Source organism: Rhodnius prolixus, unplaced genomic scaffold, assembly GCF_049639745.1.
Source record: "Rhodnius prolixus isolate KJV_2025 unplaced genomic scaffold, Rpr scaffold_13, whole genome shotgun sequence".
Lineage (NCBI taxonomy): Eukaryota > Metazoa > Arthropoda > Insecta > Hemiptera > Reduviidae > Rhodnius > Rhodnius prolixus.
In genome coordinates this window covers 14,959,739-14,968,083 of record NW_027411583.1, presented here as the reverse complement: position 1 = coordinate 14,968,083, position 8,345 = coordinate 14,959,739, and the positions used below count along the sequence as shown (strand labels likewise).

General features: G+C 30.8%; 1 long non-coding RNA gene across 2 annotated transcripts; it reads right to left on the bottom strand.

Annotated features, from left to right (window-relative positions):
- Positions 1–240: 240 nt before the first annotated feature.
- LOC141448279 (uncharacterized) lies at positions 241–5,596 on the bottom strand. 2 transcript variants are annotated; one of them, XR_012454930.1, is made up of 4 exons: positions 5,474–5,596; positions 5,145–5,384; positions 4,638–4,759; positions 241–1,234 (listed from the first exon to the last, which is right to left on the bottom strand). It is a non-coding gene; the product is annotated as an uncharacterized lncRNA (long non-coding RNA). The 2 variants fall into 2 exon arrangements; XR_012454929.1 differs by lacking the exon at positions 5,474–5,596 and having other exon boundaries at positions 5,145–5,467.
- Positions 5,597–8,345: the final 2,749 nt, after the last annotated feature.

Genomic DNA, 8,345 nt, shown 5'->3' with positions numbered 1-8,345 from the left:
AAGTTTGTTTCCGTTCTATAAAGTAAAAAGTTTAACTTCAAATATCTCGAAAACTACTCTATAGATTTTGTTTATATTTTACTTGTATATGGAGACTACTATTGTCTATAATTGTGTAAATTTTAGTAAAAATCTATCGAGTAGAAAACGAGACTTTTTGAGTTTACTACAGAAAAATGTTACTAAATAATCTATAAAATTCATAGGAATTTACAATATTATATTTTAAGAATAAAACAATTTTTTTCTTAGTTTTCCACTTTATTTACTTTCTACAATTACAATAATATAAATGTGAATATTTACACTACTAATTATCAATCTCCTTAACAAAAACTTACAGTTTAAAAAGTTAAGTATAAGGGTTGATTGAACGCGAAAAGGTACACAAATCAGCAAGTACCCAACATTTCATTTATACTTCATTGATATTCTTTAAGTAATTTTACTGCATTAATTTTCATTTATATTTTTTAAAATTTATTAGATGTCACAGAACCTTTAACAAGTCTAAGAGCTGATCGTCGCTTTAATGTTACGTAGGGGAGCCCTAACCCTATCATCCTACCAAATTTTATCATAATCGGGCCAAGATTTACAAAGTAATTAGTAATATAATTTTTGAGGGGGCCTTACATTAAGGGGGCTAACTCCTCTCCCATTTGAAGTATAGCGTCGAGATCCCCAAAAGGCACATCTACATAAAATTCCGAATCGAATGACACCTCATTCATGAAAATAGGTTCGCGCGTTTAGGCTGTACGTTGTTTACAAAAAAGGTAACAACAAGAACAAGAACAAGACCAATTATTGAAAATGCCGTTTTTGCTCATTTTCAACAACTTTTTTCTCGAAATCTATAACATCTGGGTTGTTGCAAAAAATTACAGTTACAAAGGAGGATTTGCCCTATATTTTAAAGAAAATTTGGGAATTTTATCTTTTATACAAAAAGAGAAAAAAAAATTGAAAGTTGGGCGTTTTTCAACGTTACGCTTTTTCGTGCACTTTTTGAGGATCAACCCTTATACAACTGTCCTACCGGACAGTTTTAATTCTCAATATTACTTCTTGTAAACAACCACTTTATCATAACTTTTTCTCTTTTTTTCTTCTTTTATTTTCTTTTTCAATTCTCTCTCGGTGTGCAACACTTTATTCATCTGAACAATTCTTCTCTAAACCTGCTGCTGCTGCTGCATGCCATCAAAGCCCATAATCACCACAGAAAAGCCTGCAAAATAAATATACAAACTTCAAAAACAATTATATAAATACACCTTTCATCCTAACAAATATCAATTTACCAACTAATTACAATTAAATAAAAAACACTTTAACGCTACAAATCATTACTCCCAATTTTAATTTTTCAATTTTTTATACACTTTTTTATCAATCACATGTCCGGTCCCCCATTTACTAACCTCATTTTCACCCCTCTCGCTCATACTTTTACACAAATTACTTTTTTCCTTATTTTCAATACTCATTACTTTCTAACTCAAACTCAAATAACCTTTCTACTACGTTTTTTCTCAACATCCCCACTTAACCTCATCATCACCCATTTACTAGTTAAAAGTCTCCCAATATCAACAATTATAACTCAAACAAACGAAACAAATCTAAATCGCCCAAATTCACTAATATTTTAACTTTTATATGTAATATATACAACTAACTTTCACAATTAACTCACTCACTATTTTACTCAAAATCATTCACTTCTTCTCTACCTTACTCCTCCTACCTTCTATTTACTCTACTAAATAATGTCTATTCTCATCTATCCCATCAACGCCACCTTTTACTACCATAAACCTATCTCCATCACCCTATCACAAAAAACTTTACTTCTTTCTTATATTCTCCAAATTTAACTACCAACTATTCCGACTACTTACTTATACATAACATTCTACTATCTAATCTTACTAACACTAGGCTCATCATATTGCACATAACTCAACACTCCTGTTACACATCACCATTATTACATTTTAACAAAATCAAACTTCGCTTTGGCCCAAAATTATTTACCTAATCATTCCTTTCAAAATCATCTTCAACATTTACTTTCTCATATTTACCTCTCCAAATTTACTCCCCAATCACCCACCGTAAATCACCTTTTCTTATCAACACATTTTCATCTTCTACATCTTTTCATCTTCATCCGCATCAATCCAACTTCCATTTCACACATCACAACCTAATCACAAACATCAATATACATTAACTCACTTACACATCAATCCTTCTCTTCTCAAATATTTCTATTATTTTAAATAATAACTAACATTATTTACCCACACTCTCTAATTTACCTACGCATACATATGATCCTCACATTTATTCAGTTTCTCCCTAAACACCACCTAACAATTCTCCAATATACCTCCTTTATAACACCCTATTCTTTTTCCACTTTTTAAACACCTACTTTTTATTCAATTCAACCATCAATTCACCAATCTACCTTCATTTCTTACTACCAACTACCTTCTTCTTACTACCATCTAACTCCACAATATAACACAACATCACTTCTCACAAAACCTACATCTCGCTCTCTTACTACTGTTTCCCCTTTATCAAATTCATTCATCCTCTATCCCTTGGTCTTATCCACATTCTCACAAAAACACTTAAATATCTTCTTTTTTTTTTTTTCTTCATTCCATACTTACATATTTCATCCAAACCCTTTTCAACAGATTCAAATCAAACCATCTATTATAAAAAATAACTTATTAATGAAAATTAATGCAGTAGAATTACTCAACTATTAATGAAGTATTAATGAAATGTTGGGTACTCGCTGATTTGTGTACCTTTTGGCGTTCAATCAACCTTTATACTTAACATTTTAAACTGTAAGTTTTTGTTAAGGAGATTTTTGTACCTTTTGGATAATTTTTCTTTTTGTCTATTTTGCAAAGTTACATATCTGCTTTACAGATTTTTTTAAAATTTGGAATAAGCAATTCTATCATTATAACCTGATAAGGTGTTAAGTCGGAACCGCAACTACCACTGGAGAGGTTTTTTTAAAGAATGATTATAGTTGCGGTTCCCCTAACCATCCTCAATAACAATTTTTTTTGAGAAAACGTTTTGAATAAAATAGGAAGGTATTTGTACGTAAATAGCAAAATTAAACTGCGATTTCAGTACTTCCTATTAATTAAGAGGAGAAAGAAAAATAAACTATGATTGCAGTACTTCTCCCTAAAAAGCAAAGAGGCAAAGATTTTTTAATCGAACGACAATTCATTGATTTAAATCGGTTCACTCATTGATAATTTAAACGATTGCAGTAATTCCTCTTAGTAGGTGCAAGAGCATGATAGCACTTCACAGCCACGTAGAGGAGCTTTAACCACTTATTTGAGCTGAATTTTATCAAAATCGGACTAAGCGTTATAGAAATATTGGTAGTAATAGTTTTAGAAAGGGCCTTACTTGGGTGGGGCAAACTCCCCTCCTTATGAGGCACAGCGTCGAGACTTTTAAAGTGCAAATCTGTACAAAATTTCGATTCGAATGACACTTCATTCATGAAAATCGGTTCACGTGTCGATAATTTGCAACGATTGCTATACTTCCCCTTAACAAGTGTAAGAGCTGATCGCCGCTTTAATGTTACGTAGGGGAGCCCTAACCCTATCATCCTACCAAATTTTATCAAAATCGGGCCAAGATTTACAGAGTAATTAGTAATAATAATTTTGGAGGGGGCCTTACATTAAGGGCTAACTCCTCTCTTGTTTAATGTACAGCGTCGAGACCCCCAAAAGGCACATCTACATAAAATTCCGAATCGAATGACACCTCATTCATGAAAATCGGTTTGCGCGTTTAGGCGCTACGTTGTTTACAAAAAAGGTAACAACAAGATCATTTTTTGAAAAAGCGGTTTTTGCTCATTTTTGGCAACTTTTTTCTCGAAACCTATTAGATCTGGGTTGTTGCAAAAAAATTACAGTTATAAAGGAGGGTTTGCCCTTTATTTTAAAGAAAATTTGGGAATTTTATCTTTTATAGAAAAAGAGAAAAAAATTGTCAAAGTTGGGTGTTTTTCAACGTTACGCGTTTTCGTGCAGTTTTTGACGATCAACCCTTATACAACTGTCCTACCGGACAGTTTTAATATGTTCCGTTCTTTAAAATCACTTTCTTCACTTCAAATCTTCTACATTAATACGTACTTAATCTACATCTACAACTCCATCATATTAACCATTCCTTACCAATTTCCTTCTTTCCTCTCCCTTTCGCCCTCTTATAAACATCTACATTTTTATTTCTTTCTTTTTACCTCTTCACCTATCCAAATACAATCTCCACTTTTCTTAATCTATTCACACCTTTTTTATCTATTTTCTAATCAATCCCTTTACTTCTTCTTCTTCTCACACTTCTCTCAAATTCGCACCATACACAACAACCTTCTTTTCCTATATATCTACACCTTTAAATGCCATTACATTTCTCTTAACACATTCTCCCATTATCTTCAATCTATCCATTTCTATTAAATAGCACTCATAATAACTTCACTTTTCAACTAAAACTTTCCTCCCTCATTTTTCCTTTTTGCATTTTTCCTATTTCCCACAAAAAAATCATACCTTTATTACTCAACCCTTTTCCTCTTATCAAATGTATTTCTTCTTCTCCATTATATAACCTTTTTTTTACTCTTAAATTCACCTTCCAAACTCTTTCTTCACTTTTTTATTATCACCAACACCTGAAACACATAATTCATTACGCTTAACAACTTCTTTACCACATACCCTACTCAATTCTTCACATCATTATTATCACTAACCATATGCTCCCCTCTCGAAAATCAATTCCTTTTTTTCATTTCAAATCTACTACATTAATTTTATTCACAAAAATCTTACCTCACAAATTAAATAATATTTCTTATTTATTGTTTCTTTCAACCAACTGCCACAATTTCAAAACTTTTCCCACAATAACAATCACTATCACCTGTCCTATTACAAATTTTACATTCTTATTTTATTACTATTTCTTTCCTTTTTTAAATTCTTACCTTTCCAAATACAATGTCCACCTTTATTATACTATCCAAACTTAATAAACATATTTTTGTTTATAAATACCTTAAATTCTTCGGCTCTTCTTCTTCTTACACTTCTCTATCTCGGTTATAATTCCATTTTCTAATTTCCATTTACTTCTAATTTTCCATTAACTTTTCAATGTTCATTTCATCACAAAAATTTTCCACATCCTACCTGCATGGAATTAGTTCAATTTATTTCTTCTTCTCCATTATATAACCTTTCTTTACTCTTCAATTCACCTTCCAAACTCTTTTTACATTTCATAATCACCAGCACCTAAAACACAATTCATTACGCTTACTTACCTACTTCTTTGCCACCAACCAAACAAAACTCAATTCTTCAAATCATTGTTTATCACTAACCATATGCTCTGCTCGGCTCCGCTCTCTAATCGGTAAATCTCAAGATCAAGAATACGTGCCCGGTGGTGTGGCCTAATTCGAAGTGATTCTGATTCGCTGTTAAAATGTAACCCGCCATATTCAAATATAAAATATTTCTTTATTTTATATTTACATTTAAATCTGGCGGGTTACATTTCAACAGCGATTCAAAATCACTTCGAATTATTAATTCAAGATTGATAATTTCATTTAAAAACTTTTTCGTGGGGGCTGTGCCCACACCCCTGATCTATTTTTTATTTTTATGGGAGGGTCTTCTTACATTATTTTTTTACCAATAGTTTGTATTAACGGGGTTTTCTACGTTTTTAGCTTCTTTGAAAAACAAATAAGACGATAGCTTCATCAAATTTTACTCCCACAACAGAGCAAACTTACTCTTTACTCCTTAAATGTAAGTATAAATTTAGATTCATTTTTCAAATGCCATTCTTTTTTAGGTATAATTAGTGAACACTATATGCAGTGCCTTTTTCTTCAAGTTACTTTCTCTTATAGTAATAGTTTTATTTCACTTCTGCATTCTATTTTTTTTTTAATCATTTTCTTTCAACTCTTCTAATTAGTTGTTAAAAATAATTTATTTTGTATTATCTCCACCATCCAAGGTTAAGTTTGATTTGATACAAGCTCTATATTATGTACACCAGCTCTATCTACAAGTGTGTGCAACTACTAATTTCGTTTTATAATAATTTCCCGATCAAGTTGTTTGTATTCCCCTAATGCCTGCCACTCCATGCAACATTTATTCAGATATGTTATCCTCACACTGACTTTCATTTTTGTATGATTAATGTGTGCGCACAGATAAATTTTTCAATTTTAATATCCCTGTATTATAATTAACACATATAACATTAAGCAATCTACGCACATTTCCTTCTAGCAGCATTCTTGGAGGACATGCTTTACTTATCTGCTATTCCGCAGAACTCAGCTTCTTAAACTATAATGGTTTCTGGTAACATTAGAATCTTCACAACCATTATTCATAATTGAAGAGGCGGTAAAGCAGATACGTATGAAATTAGAGATGAACTCAGCCCCAAATTAAACCAGGTGAAATCTTTGATTCTTACAATTTTTATTTATTTTAAATCATAATAAACCCAATCAATCTATGCTGAATATCAAATTTGTATTCAAGATATCCAATTCTTGACAAAATTAGCACCGATTTCCTTTAAATTGTTTTTACAATGGACATGTTCACATAAAAATTAAACATTCTGTGGCAGAAAGAGGATCTTAGATTGTATTTTTTTAATGAACTTTATAAATATTATGAATTGGTTGTAAAATTTAATGAATGCTGTTTTAGGCGAGCAATCACTTCACCATTTCACACCTGCATTCCTTATAATATAGTAGCAATGAACAACCTCCTTAATTCTAAGGGAATAATGTACGCAACTTTTCTGATAACCATGCTATGTGAGATACAACCACACATAATATTGAAACCTCGTATCAATGCCTTTGAAATCAACTTATACATTTCCTAGACAAACTATTTCAAGGAGCAACCTTTCTTAAACAATAGTACATGGATATTCTAGTTTCTCTACTCAAAAACATAGCGTAACCTTCATATATATAATGGAATTTATTACTTTCTATTCTCGGCATACTTTAAATAAAATATCAGCGTTGAAAAAGGTATATATTTAGTTTCTATAAACTTAAATAAATATTTCATTTTTAAAAAAATGCTTATCATACTTGCTTTCAAGTTGTCTTGTAATGCCTATCACAGCTTTCAGTGTTTAAATTTCAGTGTCAAAAAAGGATTTTCAAATATCCATCATTCTTAATTTTAGGTACTCACCTCACAAGCTGAGCACCTAAGTAATACTTAACTACATTATCCTTGTCCAAGTGCCTTTCATTTTCTTATCATAATGTTCCCCGTTAAGATTTGCTTCATCTTAGAAACATCACTGTATCAGAAAAGATTAAAAAAGTTCGAGGAATTTCCAGACAAGTATCTTTTGCTAATTAATATTCATATTAATATTAGCAAATATTTGTAAAGTCTAGCAAATAATATACTATTGTACAAATATAGTATTGGAAGACAGGTAGACCTTCAACCTGACAACCAAATAAATAAATTTCCTACCATTTTCAAGTTTTTTTTAATTTTTGTGTATTTTATCGTTTTCATTGTAATTTATTGAGTAAATTTCCATAAATTTGAAATTTTATCGATCCATTTAGTTCATCTCAAGCAGAGTTGGGCAAAAATTTAATCAATTAAAAAACAATTGAATTAAACCGAAATTTAATTTTAATCATGATTAAAATTAAAAAATTTAATCGGCCAAAATTAGTTGATTAAAATTAAATTCACTTTTAATTTAATCGGACTTTAATCAATTAAATTTTTTAATCATAACTAAAAATTAAGATTAAAATTAAAATTAAATAATCATAATTTTAATTGATTGAATTACATTCCAAATTTAGTTTTAATCACTTTGGACGATTAAATTTTTTAATTTAATCAAAATTTAAGTGATTAAATTTTTAAAACCAAACATTGCCAATGGTTAAACCAGAATCGGACCAATGCATCTTTATTCCGCCTAGCTGGTGCCCCTTCTCTATCAATATTATCACCTTTTCCAAACTTGGCACCTTCATTCTACCAGTCTGGTGCCTCATATATACCATGTTGGTGACTCTCAAGACCTACATAGGACCACCTTACACTCTCATTTAACCATGTTTACACTTACTAGACTTAGATAGGACCACCTTACACTCACATTTAACCTAGTTTGCGACTCACTAGACTTAGATAGGAACACCTTAAACTCAAATT